Genomic DNA, 23,589 nt, shown 5'->3' on the forward strand with positions numbered 1-23,589 from the left:
ATGACCATTCGGCACCCTCGCGATGAGTCATGATCACGCAAGTCTGGCTCAACACTTGTTCGTCAGTTGGTCTGAATGTCTGCCCTGCGTCTTGCAATTACATGATTCACAGTTAATACCTCAGTTATTTAAGGTTATTGATTTCTATGTTTTCCCCCGCATTACAGTAATATCCAGAACACGCATGGATCATTACCTTTTCAGACATAAAACGGTCTTTACAAGTTCTATGTTATTTTCTTCTCCATATTAAAGTAAATAATGCAGCAAGTATTTGTATTTTATAATTTTAAAAGACGACATTCATGAAATATTAATCCGCAGGATGTATCGCTGTCAGCCTGACATGTAGCAGTCTGCAGTCTTGTGACCCGCCAGATTGGAAGGACGGATACATCAACACTCAACTCTTCTTTACTCTCCTGAATTTATCATTTTACTTCACCTCTCGGTAAGTGTTAACTGACTATTTAGCCTCTTTATTGTTATGGTAACCATTGTTATCCCTCAGGAGGCACATTGCACCATCAAATAACCCAAAACAGAGTCCCTTCAATTCTACCATATTCTAAGTGACACATCACATGTGATGCGCTTAACAATTAAGCTGTGACAAGCACGCGCCGCCAATATTGCCCACACGAGAATAATAACCTTTCCAAGGTCTCACATACTGTAGCACTTCTCCAGTTTTACCGCCGCACTATACATGTATGGGGTCCTGGTCTGGATCTGGATCTAGATTTATGATGCACAGTGCACCTTTCAGGTGCATAACACGCATATTTGTGTTGGCTGTTGGGGGGACAGGGGAGCTGAGTGTGCAGGAGAGGGAATTAAGTGAATCAAGTGTAATTGTTAGTGATGGTGTGTTGTGGTGACAAGTGATTGTGTATTTGTTTTCTGAATCAGTCTATTGTACCACAGTCTAAAATCTGATGAGGGAAGTTGTTCCAGTCACGTATGGTGCGTGGAAAGTATGAGTGCTTGTATGCGTCAGTGTTAGTGTGATATGTTTGGTATTTATGGATGTGTGTGTTACGAGTACGTTGACTGTTTGCGTTGTGTAAGTATGTTTGTGGGTCAATGTCAATATGAGTGTTTGTGATCTTGTACATAAGTGTAAGTCTGTGTGCTTGTCTGCGTATGTGAAGAGGTTCCATGTTTATCTGTTGTTTGATCCGTGTTGTGATGCCAGGCGTTCGAGTGTAATTGTTTGTAATGAACCTAGCCGCCTTGGTGTTGATTTGTTCTAACCTATCAATGTTTCTGTGTGTGTAAGGATCCCACACCGTGGAGCAGTATTCAAGTGTTGGTCTCACAAGTGTGTCATAAGCTATGTGTTTAATGTCAGGTGTGCAGTTATGTAAATTCCTTCTCAGGAACCCCAGTGTTCGGCTGGCTGTGGCACTGATGTGGTCTATGTGGGTGTTGAACTTAAGGTTAGTGGATAGGTGGACACCAAGGTACTTGTGTGTGTGGACTGATTCTAGTTCTGAATTATGGAGAGTGTAAGTGTGATGGATGGGGTTGTTAGCTCTGGTGAATCTTAACGGTTTGCATTTGTCTGGTCGGAAGTGCATCTGCCAGGTGCGTTCCCACCGCTGGAGGGCGTCCAAGTCTTTTTGTGGCAGTCTGCAGTCATCGATAGTCTTTACTGCTCTAAACAGCAAACTATCATCTGCAAATAGTCTAGTGGAAGAGTTAGGCGTTGAGGGTGGAAGATCATTAAAGTTCAGGAAGAAAAGAAGGGGACCTAGAACGGTGCCTTGTGGGACACCTGAAGATGAAGATCCGTCAAGAAGAACACGTTGAGTCCGGTTAGTAAGAAATGCAGTGATCCAGTGAAGAATAGGTCCTGAAATATCGTAGTATTTAAATTTTAATGTCAGTCTTTTGTGCGGAACTTTGTCAAAGGCTTTGGCAAAATCTAAAACAATAGTGTCAACTTGTTTAATGTCACGTCGGTCAAGTAGCCTCGTAATGTCGTGATATGTAGTAATGAGTTGCAATTCACATGAGCGTTTAGGTTGAAAGCCGTGTTGCGAGTCAGTAAGGATGTTGTTTGTGTCAAGGTGATTCATTATGTGTTTGTGTATTATGTGCTCAAAAATTTTACATGGAATCGATGTTAGTGAGATGGGGCGATAATTGGCTGGGTCAGTCCTGTCACCTGTCTTAAATATAGGATTAACATTTGCCAAAAGCCAGTCAGAGGGTAATGAGGTGGATGATAGTGATTGGGTGAATATGGCCTGAAGGATGAGGGCAAGGATGGGGGCAAAGGATTTAAGGATGAAGGCGGGAATGTTGTCGGGGCTAGTGGATTTGGTTGTGTTGAGTCCTTCTAGTAATTTCTGTATTCCGTTAGTCGTGATGTCAAGGGAGGGGTATCAGGGGGAAGGGGCTGTGTGGCATGTTTAGTGTCAGGTTGTGCTCTTGTGTGGACACCGATTGGAACTGTGTGTTGAGTATTTGTGCTTTGTGTTGTGGGCTGGTTACTAATGTGTTAGTGTTGTCTTTAAGTGATGTAATCGTGTTTGTGTTTAAGTGATGTAATCGTGTCATGTTTGTGCGTCTTAAAAAAACTGGAAAAGTTTCTTTTGTTATTTCTTACGTTGTCTGCGAGATAAGTTGCTATGTGTCTGCGTTCTGCTACTTTTATGTTTTTGGCAAATGTCTTGGTGGTTTTTGTAGGCGGTCCAATTATCTGTTGTGTTGTATGTCTGCGCGCATCTGTAGAGTCTTTGTTTCTTGCGATGTTGTCTGCGTAGATCCCTGGAAAACCAGGGGAGTGTGTACTTACTAGAAAGTGTTTTTTGTGGTATGTGTCTGTTCATTGAGGTGTGTATGGTGTGTTTCAGGTTGTTCCAGTTGGTGGAAGGAAGTCTTGTGTGTGGGTCAGTCACAAAAAAGTCAGTGCTGAAGGCAGTTAGGTCTTGTTTGATCATGTCTAAGTCAGCCCTTGAAAAAAGGAAAATCTGTCTGGGTCTCTGTTCATGTCTAATCGGTCGGAGGTCAGCGTCAACGATGAGTATGTCATGGTCACTAAGTCCTGGAACAACCTGAGTGTTTGTTATGTTAAGAATGTTGTTGGTGAGAAAAAGGTTGAGTGTGTGTGCTGTGGTCAAAGGGCCACCGTGGCCAGCAGGGCGCGTTACAGTATGTGTTCGTGTTGGCTGGAGTACTGTTTGTGAGAGTGAAAATGTATTTATGATGTCAATGAATGTGTCGTGTAGTTGGCGTCTGTTTGTGTGGGGAATAATGGGGTTGGGGGCGTCAGCATCGGGAGGGTCAAATGGGGAAATTGCAGTCCAGTCAATGTCAGGGAGGTTGAAATCACCCGTGATCCAGATGTGTTTGTATGCGTGAAAGAGAAATTTGAAGGTTGTGTAAATAGTCTGTTTTAGTAGAAGGCAGTCTGTAAAAAGCAGCAATAAGAAGAGATTTACAGTTGAAGGTTTGTAACTGGACCCAGGTGATTTCGCAGTCTGTGTCAAGGTCAGGCCTATGCTGAACACAAAGACCCGGCTTGGTGGCGATGATAACACTATTTCTTCCCATTTATCAATAATACATTTAAATTGCTTTCTTTTGATACCAAATATATATACATATATATATATATATATATATATATATATATATATATATATATATATATATATATATATATAGATAAATATATATATGTCTATATACAGACATCCCCCGCCGTTCGGGTATTTCGTTCGGACTTGGTAGCGATCATGAAACATGAACGGGGACTATAACCTATGGGAAAATATGCATTTCAGGAAGTCACCTCTGACACGTCATATAAAACATGTTTTTTTCGTTCCCAAAAGTAGCCCAATTTGCGATAAGTAGCCCAATCTGGCAACACTGCAGTGTGGCGGCGCGTGAATTTTTTTTTTTTTTTAGGATAATGTTGCTATGAGAAAATCTCGACCAATAGCAGTCGTCCCTGAGTGAGCTGCTGGCCAATAGGAAAGCATGACGTCACAGTCTAACCGTGACGTCACTCAGGAGCAACCTAAAGGCGGTGTCACACTAGCACTTTTTCCGTCAACTTTTTCCGTCGTTTTTCTGAAAATCGTCGATATCTTGGCTGCGGCCTGTCACACACAAACGGTGTTTCGTCTGAAACTTTCCGTCGGCACAGACCATGGGAATGTAAACAAACATGGAGTCCACGCTGCGGCAAAGATACGCTGCTCTGAACCTAATACTGTGTATTGTGAGACTTAGACGAGCTAAACAAGCCAAAAAGCGTGCATGGATGCGCTCATGGTTGGCTCGTCGGGAAAGAGAAAGTGTGTACCACAGGCTGTTAAAAGAGCTGAGTTTAGAGGATCATGAGACTCTGAAGAATTGGATCAGGTTGGACAAGAGCCAGTACCACAGACTTCTGGAGTTAGTGACACCTCTTATTGCCAGAAGTGACACCAGGATGAGGAAGGCTGTCACTGCAGGAGCGTTTGAGACAGGTTGAAGCCACGCGGAAAGTCTCAGTCTTGGTCTTGGAAATGTAAACAAAGGCGGAAATTTGCAGGCGGAGCGATACTGATCGTCTGACAAATTCATGCGGTACGTTCATGCGGAACGATGAAATATCGACGTAAAAAGTGCTAGTGTGACACCGCCTTAACGTCCTTTGCCCCGCCTCCCTCCTCTCCCTTCCCCCCTCCTCTCTGCCTCCTCCTCCTCCTCTCTGCCTTCCTCCTCCTCTCCCTTCCCCCTCCTCTGCCTCCCTCCTCTCTGCCTTCCTATTTAGCGTCAATGCATCCGTATACGCGAAACTGGGGCAGCGTATAAGCAGAGTCACAATTAGTTGACATGAATACGCGAAACCGCGATGGGTGAGACCCAGAGTGACTGTATATATATATATATATATATATATATATATATATATATATATATATATATATATATATATATATATATATATATATATATATATATATATATATATATATATATACAGGTAACTCGATTCTGTAGTATTGTGTCCTTGAAGAGGTCGCGTAAATCAAAAACAATGTAAATCAAACAAGAGGAAGGTTTGAAGGTTTCTATCGAAAAATAAATATTCACTTCATTCAGTGGAGAGAGAGAGAGAGAGAGAACATCCATATCACCAAGATATCCACTCAGGCACTCAGTGTCAGCCTCACTCGTGTGAGGAAGAAATGAGGGACACCATGAGCGACTGGCTAGTGTAGGTACCGGTACCGAGCACTCTGGTACCAGTACCGAGCAGTCTGGTACCTGTACAGTACCATGTAGCTGGTACCGTTAGTACTGGTATATATACATGTACCCCTCCCCCCACATATACATGTGGGGGGGGGGTTCGAGGGGAGAGCAGCCCCCCAGTTAGTAGGTCGTAAAGTTCGGCTGGAGTAGTTTAAGTATGCTCCCCGACCCTAAACCCGCTGGTCGCTATTTTACAGCTCTGGACGGCTGCAGCGTCGCCGCAGCCGCCGCCAGAGGAGGCGACGCGCGCTTTCGTAAACATTATCCCCTATTTTCAAGAGTAAAAAAAATTCCTTGAATTGGATTTTCAAAGCGTTTCCATGACTGTTGAAGATTTGTAGAAAAGATATATGAAGAGATAGTGATGTTTCATAAAGTAGATTATGAGATACTGGCACATACCTAAAACGAATCTTTACCCCATTTAGCGCGAGAATTAGGTGGATGAACGCGGTCGCGCTAATTGAATTCGCGCTAATTGAATAAAGTAACCAATATGAAAAAGTTATTTGGTGCACACGTGGGTCTGACTTTTGGGTTTGATAATTACTCAAAATACACAGTCATCAGTTATCGAGCCGTGATGGTGACTCTTGCGGCCCAAGGTGTCGGCGGCGGCAGCAAGTGGGTGTGACAAGAGTTTGGCCCCAACAAAGGTTAGGCAGGCAGGGTGTGGGAGTGTGTGGGCGTCGTGCCCGGCCAGGCCGACATCACACTCGTTATTATCAAGCGTGTTACGGTGACGGTGGCCACTCAGTCAATAATGACACCTTGCCTCATCTGCTCCGCCGTGGCATGTAATAGTGATGCCCCGCGGGGCCGACGCGGCGAAGCTCACGCCCGTGGCGACGCCCCGAGGATGGCGGCGGAGGTGGCGGCGGGGCCGGGACATGGAATGTGACAGTGGCTGCTGCGGCGCCACACGGGCGGCGAGCTGTGCACCGCCCCCAGCAGGAGGCGGCAGGTGAGGCGGGCAGCCTCCGAGGGGGGCCAGGGGGGGTAGGACGAAGTTAGGGAGCATGAGAGACTGGGACCGTGTGGGAAGTGGTGGCGGGGGGCTGTGTTGTGGTGTGAGGCAGGCCACCCAGGCCACCGTGCATCATGGCAGCAATTTCAAAATTCAGTCGTTGTAGCTGCTTGCGCTAACTGAGGCTTTCGCGCTAATTAATTTTTTTCTTAGTAGATGGTGGCTCGCGCTAATTGATCTCGCGCTAAGTGGGGCTCTACTGTATATATATATATATATATATATATATATATATATATATATATATATATATATATATATATATATATATATACAGGTAACTCGATTTACGCGAGTATTGTGTCCTTGAAGAGGTCGCGTAAATCAAAAACAATGTAAATCAAACGAGGAAGGTTTGAAGGTTTCTGTCAAAAAATAAATATTCACTTCATTCAGTGGAGAGAGAGAGAGAGAGAGAGAGAGAGAGAGAGAGAGAGAGAGAATATTCATATCACCGAGATATCCACTCAGACACTCAGTCTCAGCCTCACTCGTGTGAGGAAGAAATGAGGGACACCATGAGCGACTGGCTAGTATTGGTACCGGTACCGAGCACTCTGGTACCTATACCGTACTGTATGGCTGGTACCTTTAGTACCAGTACTGGTACCGGTACCTGCCCACCCCTATTGTTGAGTAGCGTGGCAGCGTGGGTACTGTATTGTTGTTCAAGTGGCACGCAGAAAGAACTGAGCTCAGCTGTGTGGCCGCGGCGCTGTGTGAGTCCAGTTGCGGGAGACATCTGGTGGCCACTCCATAAAATATCGCGTATAAGTGAAAAAACGTGTAAATTAAACATTTATTTGGATTTTGGATCCCGCGTTATTTAAAAAGCAGTAAACCAAACTATATATATATATATATATATATATATATATATATATATATATATATATATATATATATATATATATATATATATATATATATATATATATATATATATATATATATATATATATATATATATATATATATATATATATATATATATATATATATATATATATATATATATATATATATACCCTCTAGTTTACTTGCTTCATTCCGAAGGTATAGCGCTAAACTCGAGGATCGCGAAACTCGAGATATTGAAAACACTGAAAAAGCGCTTATCTGTTCCAACCCGTGGAGATTTTTTTTTTTTATACATATATTTTTTTTACATGTGGCCTATGGCGCCGGTAGACTAAGCATCTGGGCCTGATGGTCGGCCCCGAGCCCGTCATGGCGCAGGCAACTGCTTATAGTGGAGCCATTATAAGTGGCTCATGCTGCCCCCCGGAGTTCACTTTTTTCCTCCCTTACTCCCTTGTTATCTCAAAATACATACCATGGAAAAAGGAAGAAAACAGGTCATTTTAAAGCCACAGATGAAGTCTCACGATTGGCTGAGCTCTGAAAACACGCTTGTGATTCGCTGGGAGTCTGATGACGTCATTGCTGGCGCTCATGCGGTCAGCAGCCTTGCTGTCTTAGGGCAGTGTCACACTGGCTGTTTTTCTCTAACCGTTGTGGCCACTGGCAACGCCCATGTGCCCATCTGGGGGCGAGTTGTCGGTTATACGTAACATGGTGTCACAATGGGCCTTTTGTTTCCCACCGTGTGGGCGGCAGCTAGGGCAACCGGCAAATCCAACTTTTCCGGGTGTGTGTCACACACGGCCAAGGTCGGTTGCCCATCTCCACATCCACAAAGATTTTGCCCTATATCGACGTGGCGTCGTCTGCTAAAGTGGGGGCTGCTGCGGCTTGTGCTGCCATTACCCAAGTTGTGGACTTGTTGCTGCAGTTAAATGGAAGGAAGAAGCTGTTGTGGGTGTGGCATGTCTGAGGTTCCTCCGTGCCAGTTCTCATTGTCACCACTGCGCGTGAGCGGCCAACCCACCCATCTAGACACCGACCACATAAACACGTGGATCGAGTAACAACAAAGACACACACACACACACACACACACACACCAGACTCATCATGAACCATGGCAGATGTTTCTCACAAACAAAAGTGGCTTTGCCATTTTCTAGAGTGTGTTAGAACTTATTTGGTGAGTGGTTCATACAAACCAAACATACCCAATGGCAAGAAGAGAGCAGTGTTAAAGACGACTGCTCTCTTCTTGCCAAGAGCTAGGTTTGGTTCATGTGAGCCACTCACCAAATACTGCCTAACACACTCAAGAAATGGTGAAGTCATTTGTTTGTCGGAAACATCTGCAATGGTTCCTAATGAGTCCGGCGTGTGCGTGCATGTGTGTGTGTATGTGTCTTTGTTGTTACTCGATCCATGTGTTTATGTGGTCGGAGTCAAGATGGGTGGGTTGGCCTCTCACACGCAGTGGTGACAATGAGAACTGGCATGCAGGAACCACAGGCATGCCACACCCACAACTGTTTCTTCCTTCTTTTTAACTGCAGCAACAAGTCCACAACTTGGGTAATGGCAGCACAAGCCGCAACATCCCTTACTTTAGCAGACGACGCCATGTCGATACAGGGCAAGTGCTTTGTTTATGTTGTGGATGTGGATACGGGCAACCTTGACCTTAGCCGTGTGTGACACACGCCAAGAAAAGTTGGAGTTGCTGGTTGCCCAAGCTGGCGCCAACTCAGTGGAAAGAAAAAAGCTCAGTGTGACACCAGCTTACAGATAACCGTACGGGCGTTGCCCGTAACTCCAACGGTTGAACGAAAACGGCCAGTGTGACACCGCCTTAAGGCAGTGAAGCTGCTGATAGGGTGAGCGTCGGCGATGACGTCATCGGGTAGGCGGTGGCTGAGTGGGAGCATGCTGGGCCCACATTCACCGCGTGATGGACAACGTGGGTTCAAGTCCCCACACTACCACCCAGCCACCCAGCGAATCACAAGCATGTTTTCAGAACTGTCAGTCAATCGTAAGGCAGCAGCCTTCAACTGCGGCTTCAAAACGACCCGTTCTCTCTTCCTCTCTCTCTCTCTCTCTCTCTCTCTCTCTCTCTCTCTCCATAGCCACAATGTTTGGAGGAAAATGTCCAGTGATACTACCTTTAACCCTTTCTATACGTGACGCAGACGTCAGCGTCACAGTATGGAAAGGGTCAAGAGGAAATGGAAGAAGATTAAGAGGTTTAAAAGAGGACAAATGGTGATGACGTCGGACACCCTTTGGACGCCGACGTCGGCGTCACCGGATTGAAGGGGTTAAAGATAGCGTGCGTGACGCCGATGGTAAGTAGACGTGGCCCGTACGTGTCAAAGCAGCACGAAACTTGGGGTGATAATGCACGAAAGTCGGGATGGTAAGAATTTAGGACTAACCGTGAAACTCATGGATCGCAAAACTCGGATAGCGCAAAACTCAAGATGGTACTGTATATATATATATATATATATATATATATATATATATATATATATATATATATATATATATATATATATATATATATATATATATATATATATATATATATATATATATATATATATATATATATATATATATATATATATATATATATATATATATATATATATATATATATATATATATATATATATATATATATATATATATATATATATATATATATATATATATATATATATATATATATATATATATATATATATATATATATATAAAGCCATTTGTCGGACCAGTGTGATATTGAAACCAGCGTTGCAAATCTAATTTTGAATGCTTAAAACATGTGATGTAAATGTTTGTGTATGTTTGTCTGTGTCCCTTGTCTGGACCAGTGTATGTTGATACTTGTGAGCGTTGCAGATCTGAATTGTGAATGTTGCAGAGTGCGAATGGTTGTGAGTTGTGCAAGCTTGCAAGTGTGACCTTGATGCATCGTGCAGGTGGAGACACAGTATATTATGTTGGAAGGGAATGTGGCATGGAGGTGAGGGGGATGTGTGTGTGTTTGTCTTGAGTGTGAGTGAGGTGAGTAGTGAAGTAGTAGTTTGTTCAAGTCGCCGCACCTACGTCTGCTGAAGCTTGAAGGTGGCGGACGTGGTGTTGTTGAGAGTTTGTTTAATGTTTTGTCTAATACATTGATCTATTCGTTACAAGCTATTTCGGCAATACGTATTAGAAAGCATATTCATTTTAACTGTTCTTATCAATTTTAAATGTGTTAATATAGTACATATGTAGTTACTTTTATTTATTTTTGATGTTTTATAACGTTTTAGTATAGAAAAAAAAAATTAATTGCATTATCAGATCAATTTAGATAATCCGGTTTTGATATATATATATATATATATATATATATATATATATATATATATATATATATATATATATATATATATATATATATATATATATATATATATATATATATATATATATATATATATATATATATATATATATATATATATATATATATATATATATATATATATATACATACAGTCGTCCCTCAAATAGTATGGGGGTTAGGGACCCAGGACCCCCGTACTATTCGAAAATCCGTATAAAATTAGTGCCCCCCCCTAGAAACACTCTGGGCTGCATTATGAGAGAGGGAATCGGGACTCTCGGAACGTCACGAGTGCTCTCAAATGTGTGACGCGGCAGCACGAGTTGCCAACTCGGCACATCCACTGGCTCCTGTCTTTGAGGGGTAGAAAGCCTTTGTGTTGTGATGACGTCATCACCAAATATGGCGGTCCAAACACATATAAGTGTTTCCATTGCATTTCACCTCTGTGTGCCACCATAACCACTACAGCTTCCTTTTCATCTTCTGTTGTAAGGAGTTAGTCAGCCAGGACAGCTAGTAATGCATGTTAAATGTCGCCAGAAAGATCAGCATATGCCATTTTGCTGCGAGTGAGACGCCATTACCATAGCAACGACGAGGCTTAGTAAAAGGACGGTGTTTATCACCACTCTTGCAGCACTCTTGGAGCACTGGCAGTTACTGCGGCAAGAATTTCTTTTACACTATGATAGATACAGCGAACACTGCTCTTGTTCACGTGGTATGCTCTCCCTACCGCAACGTAACTCATCCAAAAACGTAACTTCTCGGAAATCTGAATTCTTCTGCAAGGTGAACACCTTTCTCGAATGCTTTGGGGTGCTTTCAGCAGGTGTTTTGGTGGAACAGTGTTGCCACTCATGCCATGGCTACTTGGTGCGATGAGCGGGAAATTTAAAAATCCATGAAAAACTCTTCCATGACAAGCCATATAAAACCGAAACTGTACTATTGGAAACCATACTATTTGAGGGACGACTCTCTGTGTGTATATATATATATATATATATATATATATATATATATATATATATATATATATATATATATATATATATATATATATATATATATATATATATATATATAAAGAAAGCAAATTAAATGTATTATTCATAAATGGGAAGAAATAGGGTTGAATACTAAATAATAAAAAAAATAACGTATTATAAGGTGCTTAAGGCGAAAATCTGGGTAGGGACGGTGTTGCCATATCTCTGGTAAATATGCATGAACCACTGATTTTTATGCTATGAAGTATTGACAACATGTAGATCAATTTTAGACATTCAGCCCCATTCCAGCCCCCAACCCCGCAAGCCCCAACAGCCCTTTCCGAAACTTATGAGTGTTATTCTGCTGTTATTATTGGCCCCACAACTCTCATTTTTTTATGGCTAAGACACGTTATGATGTGCATTGTTTCTGTCGTTAATTTTTTTTATTTTGGCATTTTTTCGGATTTTTTTCGCTTTTTTTGACCAAGAAATTATTAATACAAAATGACAGCTCACACATATAAAAAAACAGCGACGGACATCAGATGAAAAAACATTCCTTTGCCTTTTAGTTTTTGTTTCATTGAAATCAAGCTAAAACTGGCTCCAAAATAGATTTTAGAAGGGGAATAACATTCATTTTGAGATACGGGCCGATAAAGATTATCGATCAATCTCACACCTGTTATAACACACCTCTTTTAGTTTGGTGTCTATGATCTCCTTTACAGAGGCGTCAACGTCAGTATTCTGCCATTTCTCATCGGGCTCCTCGAGTTGTTGCTGAAGCTCTTCTACCTTTAGCTGGAGTTCTCTTATCCTTTGCTTCATGAAGTTAGTTCTTTCTTTATTGTTCGGCCTGTGTCGGCGTCTTCTGCTTGTGTTAACTGCCCCATCACTGGGAATATTGAGGGTGTATATGGGCAGGAGTCTTTCTCTAATGCATATCTCATTGAATGTGATAGCTAGTTGAGCACTGATTATTTTTCTTAAGATATTCTCCTTATATCTTATGATAGTCTTATACTCTTTCTTAATCGGCTGTATGACTTCGCCGAAGCTAGTCATGTTCGCTAGATCGCGATTTCGGGTCCTAGACCCTTCCTCAGTAGCGAGGTCTTTCCTTGGTAAGGATACCAGAGAGAAAGGCTTGTGTGGGGAGCGGGGGTGGATTTATACCGGTGGATTTATACAAGCCATTCTCTCCGGTATCCTTACCAATGAAAGACCTCGCTACTGAGGAAGAGTCTAGGACCCAAAATCGCAATCTAGCGAACATGACTAGCTTTATCATAAGATATAAAAATAATCAATGCTCAACTAACTATCAATATATATATATATATATATATATATATATATATATATATATATATATATATATATATATATATATATATATATATATATATATATATATATATATACACACACACACACACACACACACATATATACAGTACTCTCGAGTTTTGCGCTATCCAAGTTTCGCGATCCATGAGTTTCATGGTTAGTCCTAAATTCTTACCATCCCAACTTTCGCGCATTATCACCCCAAGTATCGCGCTGCTTTAACACGTACGGGTCACGTCTACTGACCATCAGCATCACGCATGCTACCTTTAAAGGTAGTATCACACTGGACGTTTTCCTCCAAACATTGTGGCTATGACAAGAGAGAGAGAGAGAGAGAGAAGAGAGAACGGGTCATTTTGAAGCCGCAGTTGAAGGCGGCTGCCTTACGATTGGCTGACAGTTCTGAAAACACGCTTGTGATTCGCTGGGAGTCTGATGACGTCATCGCCGACGCTCACCCTATCAGCGGCCTCACTGCCTTAAGGCGGTGTCACAATGGCTGTTTTCCTCCAACCTTTGGGCGTACGGGCAACGCCTGTACGCCCAACCGGGAGCGAGTTCACGGTTATCCGTAAGCTGGTGTCACACAGGGCTTTTTTCTTCCCGCCACGTTGGCGCCAGCTAGGGCAACTGGCAACTCCAACTTTTCTGAGTGTGCATCACACACGGCCAAGGTCAATTGCTCGTATCCACATCCACAACGTAAACAAAGCACTTGCCCTGTATCAACATGGCGTCGTCTGCTAAAGTAAGGGCTGTCACAGCTTGTGCTGCCATTACCCAAGTTGTGGACTTGTTGCTGCAGTTAAATGGAAGGAAGAAACAGTTGTGGGTGTGGCATGGCTGTGGTTCCTCCGTGCCAGATCTCATTGTCACCACTGTGCGTGCGCGGCCAACCCACCCATCTTGACTCAACCACATAAACACATGGATCAAATAACAACAACATACACACACACACGCTGTTTGCTGTTTATATAAATGATATGGTGGACGGAGTGACCAGCTATGTGAGTTTGTTTGCAGATGATGCAAAGCTATTGAGACGAGTCAATGATGTGAAGGACTGTGAGGCATTGCAGAGGGACCTGGATATAATATGGGAGTGGAGTGGTACATGGCAGATGGAATTCAACCTTGGGAAATGTAAAAAAATTGAGTTTGGTAAGAGTGGTAGAAGATGTGAATATGATTATAAGATGGGAAGTGAGATAATATGCAGAGGAATGGAAGAAAAAGATTTGGGAGTGACTGTCTCAGAGAATATGTCACCGGACAAACAGATCAACAGGATAACGGGACAAACTATGAATTTGCTGAGGAACATAAGGACGGCATTTGTGTATTTGGACGAAGAGATGATGAAGAATATAATAGTTACAATGATAAGGCCAAGGTTGGAGTATGCAGCAGTGGTCTGGTCCCCTCACAAAAAGAACATAAGAAAGCTGGAAAGAGTGCAGAGAGTGGCAACTAAGATGGTACCGGAACTTAGTGATCGGACGTATGAGGAGACTCAATAGCATGGGGCTCACAACCCTGGAGAGAAGAAGAGAGAGAGGAGACCTGATAGCAGTGTTCAGGGTGGCGAGCGGGATGGAGAATTTGGACAGAGAGGACCTGTGTGTGTGTGTGGAACGAGAGAGAAACAAGAGGACATGGAAAGAAGTTGAGGGCGACCACGTGTAGGCGAGATGTGAAAAAGTTTAACTTCCCAAACAGAAGCAGAGCTGTGGAATGGACTGGGGGAGGAGGTGGTTTGTGCAAGAAACATTCATGATTTTAAGGAAAAGTTGGATAAGAGCGGATATGGAGATGGAACAGCGTGAGTGTAGCTCTTTTCCTGTATGTCACAACTAGGTAAATACACACACACGCACACATGCACACACAAACTCGCGCGCACACACATTCCATTGTTTAGTTCAGCTTCTTTGAGGATCCATTGCATTGTATTCTCTTCTAGTAGGAGTAATGATTATAAGATCCATTGTTGGGCACAGATGTATCTTGGAGGGGGGATTAAGATGTTCAAGACCTTTTCCGCGACTCTCCAAGACTAGCTTGGCATTTGCCGCCAAACCCAAGTTAGTCACTCGCTCACTCAGTAAACGGACGGACACACACCTTAGCTTTCCTTACCCAGACATCCTATAAGTGGGTAGACCATCTAGCAAGAGAGAAGATAGTAAATGAAAGTCAATTGGGATTCAGACAAGGTAAATCTTGTGTCATAAATCAAATATGTTATTATTCAAGAGTATTAGATATAGTGCAGGAGAGATGGATGGACGGACTGCATACTTTTGGACCTGAAGAAGGCTTTCAATAAAGTTCCATAGGAAAGATTGCTGTGGAAACTAGAAAAGAGGAGGATTGGGGAGAAAAATGACAATGGATGAAAAATTATCTAGCACAGAAATAAGAACGGTGTTGAAAAATGAAAAATCTAACTGGAGAAAGGTCAAAAGTGGAGTTCCAGAGGGATCAGTGTTTGCACCTATAATGTTTTAAATATATGAGGCATCTTTGACAACACCCAGCTATCACCTTCTTCAACACTAAACATCCTTGGTCTATCCTTAACTCAAAATCTCAACTGGAAACTTCTCTCATCTCTTACTAAATCAGCTTCCTCTAGGCTGGGCGTTCTGTACTGTCTCCGCCAGTTCTTCTCCCCCGCACAGTTGCTATCCATTAATAGGAGCCTTGTCCGCCCTCGTATGGAGTATGCATCTCATGTGTTGGGGGGGGGGTACACTCACACAGCTCTCCTTGACAGAGTGGAGTCAAAGGCTCTTTGTCTCATCAGCTCTCCTCCTCCTACTGATTGTCTTCTACCTCTCAAATTCCACCGCCATGTTGCCTCTCTTTCTATCTTCTATCGATATTTTCATGCTGACTGTTCTTCTGAACTTGCTAACTGCATGCCTCCCCCCCTCCCGCGGCCCCGCTACACTCGACTTTCTACTCATGCTCATCCCTATGCTGTCCAAACCCCTTATGCAAGAGTCAACCAGCATCTTCACTCTTTCATCCCTCACGCTGGTAAACTCTGGAACAATCTTCCTTCATCTGTATTTCCTCCTGCCTACGACTTGAACTCTTTCAAGAGGGTATCAGGACACCTCACCTCCTGAAACTGACCTCTCTTTTTGGACACTCCTTTGACCTCTATTCAGGAGCAGTGAGTAGCGGGCTTTTATTTTATTTTATTTTATTTTATTTATTTATTTATTTATTTTTTTTTTTTACGCCCTTGAACTGTCTCCTTAGCTGAAAAAAAAAAAAAAAAAAAAAAGATGCACATGACACCTGAGAAGCACATAAACAAGACATTCAGAGAAACATTCAGTCTGCTGAAAGATATTAGAGTGGCATTTTGCTACTTGGATGGGGACATGATGAAGAAAATAATAACAACACTGATAGACGAAGGCTAGAGCATGCAGCGGTTGTTTGGTCACCACGCAGGAAAAGTATACAGGCATGCCTCAGTTTATGAGTTTCATTCGTTCCGGAATTTTGCTCAGATATCAAAGCACTTGTAAAGCAAAATGAATTTTCCCCTTTAAATTACTGTGAATCCCATTTCTAAAATATTATTAACAGATATCTTTTCACACGTTATTTTATACGGAAAAACAAGTAATTTCTCCAACAACTAGCAAGGATGAATGATAAATACAGTACAATAATACATTAAACGCTAGATATAATGGACCCACTTATAACAGATTTCGGATATAATGGACAAGGTCAGAGGGTCAGAAAGCCACGGGGACCGACCAAGAATAGTTTTTGAACCAACTGCGCCCGGAAACCACAATAGCGTCTGCTTGCCACCTCGCCCTCCTCCCTTTATCTGCTGTCCCATCCTTTGGGTACTGTAGTCTTTTTTAGCCCACCTGATGAAATATTTTCCTTGGTCCTTGTGGTTCCCATTCAAATGAAGAACGTGAATGCATTTACAACACAAGAAAGTCTTATGCATCAATCCAGGACGTAAATGTAATGAACCCTAATGTTTGTTGGTGTCGGTATTGACACGTTCTAAGGTCTCACCTGTTAGGTAGGTTGAGCTTGGTTAGTTTAAATTTATTCGGCATGCGGTGTGTGGCGGCAGAAATGTGCAGCGCAAGACAGGAAAGGGCGGCGGCGAGGGTACGAGAAATACTTCCTCGCAGAAATGAGTCATTTTGTTGTCTATCAAACCTGCATTGCAGAAAAAACATTAATTTGCGTGGTTTTGTTCTAGTTTGTCCACTTGTGATCTTTGTGAGCGGGGAGTGAAATGTAGAAACAGTAAGCAAGTTGAATCTCTCTCTGTGAGCTATTTAAAGTTTTATTTTTTTTTATTTTATTTTTTTTTTTGAGGGGCCTGGATGGTAGTCGGCCCCAGCCCGTCATGGCGCAGGCAAGTGTTTTATAGAGGCGCCATCTATTCTTGGCTCAGGCTGCCCCCCAGAACTCCTTGATTCACTTGGACGGTTCCCTCTAGAGTCCGGGTTGATGGGTGGTCTTCAGGACAGCATGTGGGTAGTCTTAGGCCACTCGGCGGTGACTGAAAAATCCCAGGTGGTAGCGTGGGGATTCAAACCCGCGTAGTCCATCACGCGGTGAATGTGGAGCCCGCACATTACCACTCAGCCACTGCCTATCCAGCTGCGGTGGTGGGTGTACAACAGGCATTGAAAAGTAAATCATTTAATGATTTGTGACAGAAAATGTTAAGAATATTTCATAACACACTAAAAAAAAAAAAAGTTACGTCAGCCAGTGCGAGATTGGCGAAATTGTAAAATTCTACCCATACCCATAACAATATGACCCCCCGCAGAGCCCCACTGCCACCCTGGCAGCCTCAGTGCCTCGCAGTGCATCACGAGGTGTGCTGTGCAGCTATTCAGACGTGCAGACAACATACACAATAAAAACACTAAATACAGTCGTCCCTCAAATAGTATGGTTTCCAATAGTACGGTTTCGGTTTTATACGGATTGTCATGGAAGAATTTTTTTAGGATTTTTAAATTTCCCGCTCATCGCACCAAGTAGCCATGGCGTGAGTGGCAACACTGTTCTACCAAAACATCCGCTGAAAGCACCCCAAAGAGTTTGAGAAAGGTGTTCACCTTGCAGAAAAATTCAGATTTCCGAGAAGTTACGTTGCGGTAGGGAGAGCATACCACGTGAACGAGAGCAGTGTTCGCTGTATCTATCATAGTGTAAAAGAAATTCTTGCCACAGTAACTGCCAGTGCTCCAAGAGTGCTGCAAGAGTGGTGATAAAGGCCGTCTTTTAACTAAGCCTCGTCGTTGCTATGGTGATGGCGTCTCACTCGCAGTAAAATGGCATATGCTGATCTTCCTGCCAGTGCGTTTGAGGGAACGAGTCGGGACGTCTAGGGCATCCAGACCACCCCTGGCGACGTTTAACATGCATTACTAGCTGTCGTGGCTGACGAACTCTTTACAACAGATGATGAAAAGGAAGCTTCACTGGTCATGGTGGTACAGAGAGGTGAAATGCAATGGAAACACTTATATGCGTTTATTTGGGCAGCCATGTTTGTTGATGATGTCATCACAGCACGAAGGCACTCCACCTATCAAAGCCGGGAGTCAGCGGACGTGCTGAGTTGGCAACTCGTGCTGCCGCGTCACGCGTTTGAGAGCACTCGGGACATTCCGAGAGTCCCGATTCCCTCTCTCAAATATAGCCCAGGGAGTGTTTCTATGGGAAGCACTAATATTATTTTCTTCATCATCTCTTCGTCCAAATACACAAATGCCGTCCTTATTTTCTTCAGCAAATTCATGGTTTGTCCCGTTATCCTGTTGATGTGTTTGTCCGGTGACATGTTCTCTGAGATAGTCACTCCCAAATCTTTTTCTTCCATTCCTCTGCATATTATCTCACTTCCCATCTTATAATCAAATTCACATCTTCCACTCCTACCAAACTCTATTTTTTTTACATTTCCCAAGGTTGAATTCCATCTGCCATGTACCACTCCACTCCCATATTATATCCAGGTCCCTCTGCAATGCCTCACAGTCCTTCACATCATTGACTCGTCTCAATAGCTTTGCATCATCTGCAAACAAACTCACATAGCTGGTCACTCCGTCCACCATATCATTTATATAAACAGCAAACATTATTGGCGCCAGCACCGAACCTTGTGGGACCCCATTCATCACAGGGCACCAGTTGGAAACCCTGTCCCTGATTATTGTCCTCATTTCCCTGTTAGTTAGGAAGTCCTCCAGCCACTTAATCAGTCCATCACCCACTCCACCCCTATTTTTAATTTGCCAAATTAGTCTTCTGTGCGGTACTTTGTTGAATGCCTTTTTCAAATCCAGGTACACTCCATCCCCCCAGCCTTCTCTCTCTTGTAATAAATCTGTCACCCTTGAGTAATAACATAACAAGTTGGTGACACACGATCTCCCTCTCCTGAATCCAAACTGGCAATCCAAGATAATTCTCTCATTTTCTAAAAAATCCGACCACCTGTTTTTAACCAGAGAACGTCGGCAGACCCTTTTCTGGGCTTTCAGGAGTCATGGCTGTGGTACGGTGGACCCTAAAAAGGGCTCACCATAAAACCCATAATTCGAGCTAATTGTAGGTGGTGGTGGCATAGAGCAACTCACCTTACATGCCCCGGGTCACAATGGTGGGTGAATGATCTTGAGATGGGCTTTTTTGTCATAGGTGGTGCTGTAAGGTCATGGCAGACTGAATTAGCTATCCACACAGTAATCACTTGTCAAATTCTCTAAGTAGACAACAAGCAACTCTCGTCTAGATGCCACGCGTCACAAGACTGTTTATTTTGTAACAAACACCACCCAAAAAGAATGGAGTTTGAGTAAAAGTAAATATTTTTAACAGCTTTATGGTCATGAGAGGAGTACTCTGATGTACGTTCCATGCTCTTTTCTTAGTCTCAAAATGCAGTGTAATGTTGACGTTTCTCGGCCACTTCTCGGCTTTCCCATAGCCGAAGCCCACGGGTTAACTAGCCTCTCACATATCTTTGCAACCACACTAGTGAGTGATACCGGTCTGTAATTTAATGGGTCCTCTCTCCTTCCTCCTTTATAAATTGGTACTATGTTTGCTCTCTTCCAATCTTGTGGTACCCTTCCTTCACTCAGGGAGGCACTCATTATGGAGTGCAGTTTCTCTGCAAGTTGCTCACTACATTCTGATACTCCATCCGGCCCTGTCGCCTTTCTTACATCCAGTTTGTTCAAGCTTTCTTTGACCTCCTGCGAGGAAATCAGCAGGACCGGATGGTATATCAAATTGGGTGCTAGAAGAGTGTAACCAGCAAATAGCTGAAAAGTTGAGCAACTTGATTAATGTCTCACTAGCACAAGGGAAGGTACTGAGAGACTGGAAGAGGGCTAACATCGTCCCAATACATAAAGGAGGAAGTAAGGAAGACCCGTTGAGCTATAGGCCAGTGTCATTAACAAGTGTAGTAGCAAAGATGTGTGAGAAAATTATAAAAAACAGATGGGTGGAGTATTTAGGAGAAAACAGTATATTAGCATATGGCCAATTCGGATTCAGAGGAGGACGGTCTTTTGTAACTAATCTGATCAGCTTCTATTCAAGAGTAATTGATATAATACAGGAAAGGGTGTGTCATTTTCATCAGGTAACTGCTACAATCATAGAATCTTACCTATGTAAATTAGTAAAATAGTGGCAGTTAGTGACGCAGTCTATATCAAATGAGTGTTTCATGTCAACTGTTGAGCAGCAGTCTCGTTGGGTGGGTTTTCTCCGACATCGTTTAGTAATGTATCACAATGATCTAAATAATTATTTAATCAGGCGAAATATAAGGAAATATAACATTTTTACACACAAAAAAATACACATTAAATGAATATTCCCGCCAAAATAACTTAACCCATAGCCAGAAGTAGCCGACTCCACCAACTCCGACTCCACACCCCAACCTTTTAGTATTCCACTCTGACTTATAATTAGCTCAGCCGCCATTTGTGGGCAGCTTCATTGGTCTGTTGTTCCCTTCCTCATATTTTCCTAGTAGTCCTGTCACCTCGTCCACCTCCTCTGTCAGCCCTCCGGCTCCTTCACCCAGGCTTGCCAGTATTTCTTTCACTTCACTGATTTCCTGTCTATCTCTCTCTTCCCTCATCGGGACTTTCTCTTCCCTAACACCCGTCATTATCACACTCTTCTTCTTTCCTGCTGTTTCTTAACCAGGCCTTCTTTTCTTGTTACTTGAACAACCTCACACTCCATCTCTATTTTTCTTTCTCTTTTTGGTGTTCCAGAATTTCATTGAAACTCCCTTTTCCTTTTCCTTTTGTTTTTTCCACACATTTATCTCCACATCAACTATTTTCTTAATCTTATTTTCCACATCCATTTCGCCGTCACTACTTCCCGTCACCCTTCTTGATGTTTCCTCCTTGACCACTGCCTTTATGTTGTCAGCTCTGGAACTTCCCTTTTTTGTTTTTCATTTTCTTCCCTTAGTTTTCTGACTTTTTCCCTTCTGGCAACTAGTTCCTTCTTCAGGTCATTGAAAATGTTCACAAATCTCCTCAAGTCCTCCCTCATACCCCTTACCTCCTCCTTTGAATCCTCTGCTTCTGTCTCTGATCGTCTCATTCGTGACCATAATCCCGGGGTGACATTTGGCCTGGCGAGAAACAGGAAAGCCCTCCGCCTCAAATATTTCTTCTTCATATCTCCTCGCCATTTTTGCCCAGGCAAGTTCAGCTGTGGCACTTTTCACTCACTTTGGCACAGTCCCCCCCCCCTGACAAAACCTATCCTGAGGCCCTGACCCCACAATGTAGGTAAATTTGTCATGTTTCCTGGTCCTTCAAAATAGGCGGGAGAAGATTGGCGGCAACGTTTTGCGCTCCAACAGCTGACGACGGTTTGTGTGTCATGAAAATCCTTCTGCAGCCACCTCTGTGCAATTGGGAAAAGAATCTGTGAATGCAGGAGGACAGGTGTATTAACGATATTACTGGCTGGTCGTCAGTGCAAGGGGTGGCAATTCTCATCCGTTGTAACTCAAGGGCTACCTGTACATATATGGAAACATTACATTCATGAATTCCAAAGTCTTCTTAATACTCCTCAAGCCATAAAGTATACATCAAAACAAATGACTGGAGTATAATTGTTTGATGGCACAAAACTTTAAGTATGTAGCAAACCCTTCCCTGAGAGGTACACACTTGCATGTACTGAACACTCCCCTGAGAGGTATCTGTGTGTACATTCTAAACACTGCTTGAGTCAGGACAAATTATCACGAGTGAAAAACTTTTGCTAAAACTTGAATCAGAGAAGACCAGCGGAGATGATGACTCCAGCCTCTGCCTGACTCCTCTACTCTAAGCCCGATTAGTTGCCGCATCATAATAAAGGCACGGTGCTTATAGATGCATGATACACTTTTACCATAACTCATGGTAATTTACCCATTACCATACACACACAACTTTACTATGCTTGGAATAATTTCCACAGGAGTGTTGGCGATGGTGGTGGCGGCAGTGACGGGCCCAGTGATCCTGCCCATCAAGCTCCTCATGGATGGTTTGGTGAGTGTTATGTAGGATGGAGTGTGTGTGTGTCTGTATTTACCCAGTTATGTAGTTGCCTAGTTGTGATTTACAGGAACGGAGCTATGCTCGTGCTGTCCCGTCTTTCCAACTACTTACGTCTAATTTGACCTTAAATGCGCTTATTGACTTAGCCTGTACCACTTCCCTCTCCAGCCCATTCCAGACCCCAACACATCTCTGCGGGAAGCTGTTCTTCTTGATGTCTTCTACAGTTTCCTTTTCTCAACAGTTTTCCATTTCCTCTTTAAGTTTCTCTCTTCTCTTATCAAAAGGTCCTCTCCATCCAATTTCTCTAGACCATTCATCACCCTATACACCGCTGTTAAATTTCCTCTTTCTCTTCTACTTTCCAATGTAGGGAGGTTCAGCCTCAGCAATCTTTCTTCATAAGGCTCAGCCTTGGTGCCATTTTTGTTGCCGCTCTCTGTATCCTCTCCAGTTTTCTAACGTGTTTCTTAAGTGATGGCGACCAAGCCACTGATGCATATTCTAGTCTAGGGCGTATCAAGGTCACAATTAATTTCCTTACAATGTCCTCATCAAGGAATGTGAACGCTGCTCTGATGTTCCTCAGCAGGTTGTATGTCTCAGCTGATATTTTATTCACATGTCTTTCTGGAGACAAGTTCTCTGTGATCATCGCTCCAAGGTCTTTTTCTTGTCTTCTTGTCTAACTTATCCTTACCCAACTTATAATGTCCCTCTACTCTCATTCCACTCTTTCCAAATTCAATAACACTGCACTTTTTGGTATTAATTCCATTTCCCACTTCCTGCTCCACTCCCACACTGTGTCCAGGGGCCCGATACTGGAAAACATTAAGGTAACGCGGAGTATTTTACTCTACTCTTTGCGAACGCCAGTTTTCTGTGCGCCAGCATAACAAAGCCATACCTCAAGGTTTGCTGGGATTGGCGCAGACGCCTCAAATTGTGCCCATTGGCTGCCGGGGGTGATACGTCACTGACTCGACGTCACACGCAAGGCAACCAATCACAAGAAGACTCTCTTATCGCCGAGTGAGTCATGAG

At 43.0% G+C, this 23,589-nt stretch overlaps 1 long non-coding RNA gene across 3 annotated transcripts in view; it reads left to right on the forward strand.

The window, feature by feature from the left end:
* The first annotated feature begins 320 nt into the window (after positions 1-320).
* Positions 321-23,589, forward strand: part of LOC126990483 (uncharacterized) — a 164,916-nt gene continuing 141,647 nt past the window's right edge. For all 3 annotated transcript variants that reach the window (XR_007744407.1, XR_007744406.1, XR_007744408.1), the window contains exons 1-2: positions 321-451; positions 22,460-22,533. This is a non-coding gene — a long non-coding RNA (uncharacterized LOC126990483). The remainder of the gene's footprint in view (positions 452-22,459; positions 22,534-23,589) is intronic.

The sequence above is a fragment of the Eriocheir sinensis genome, unplaced genomic scaffold (genome assembly GCF_024679095.1).
Source record: "Eriocheir sinensis breed Jianghai 21 unplaced genomic scaffold, ASM2467909v1 Scaffold169, whole genome shotgun sequence".
Classification (NCBI taxonomy): domain Eukaryota; kingdom Metazoa; phylum Arthropoda; class Malacostraca; order Decapoda; family Varunidae; genus Eriocheir; species Eriocheir sinensis.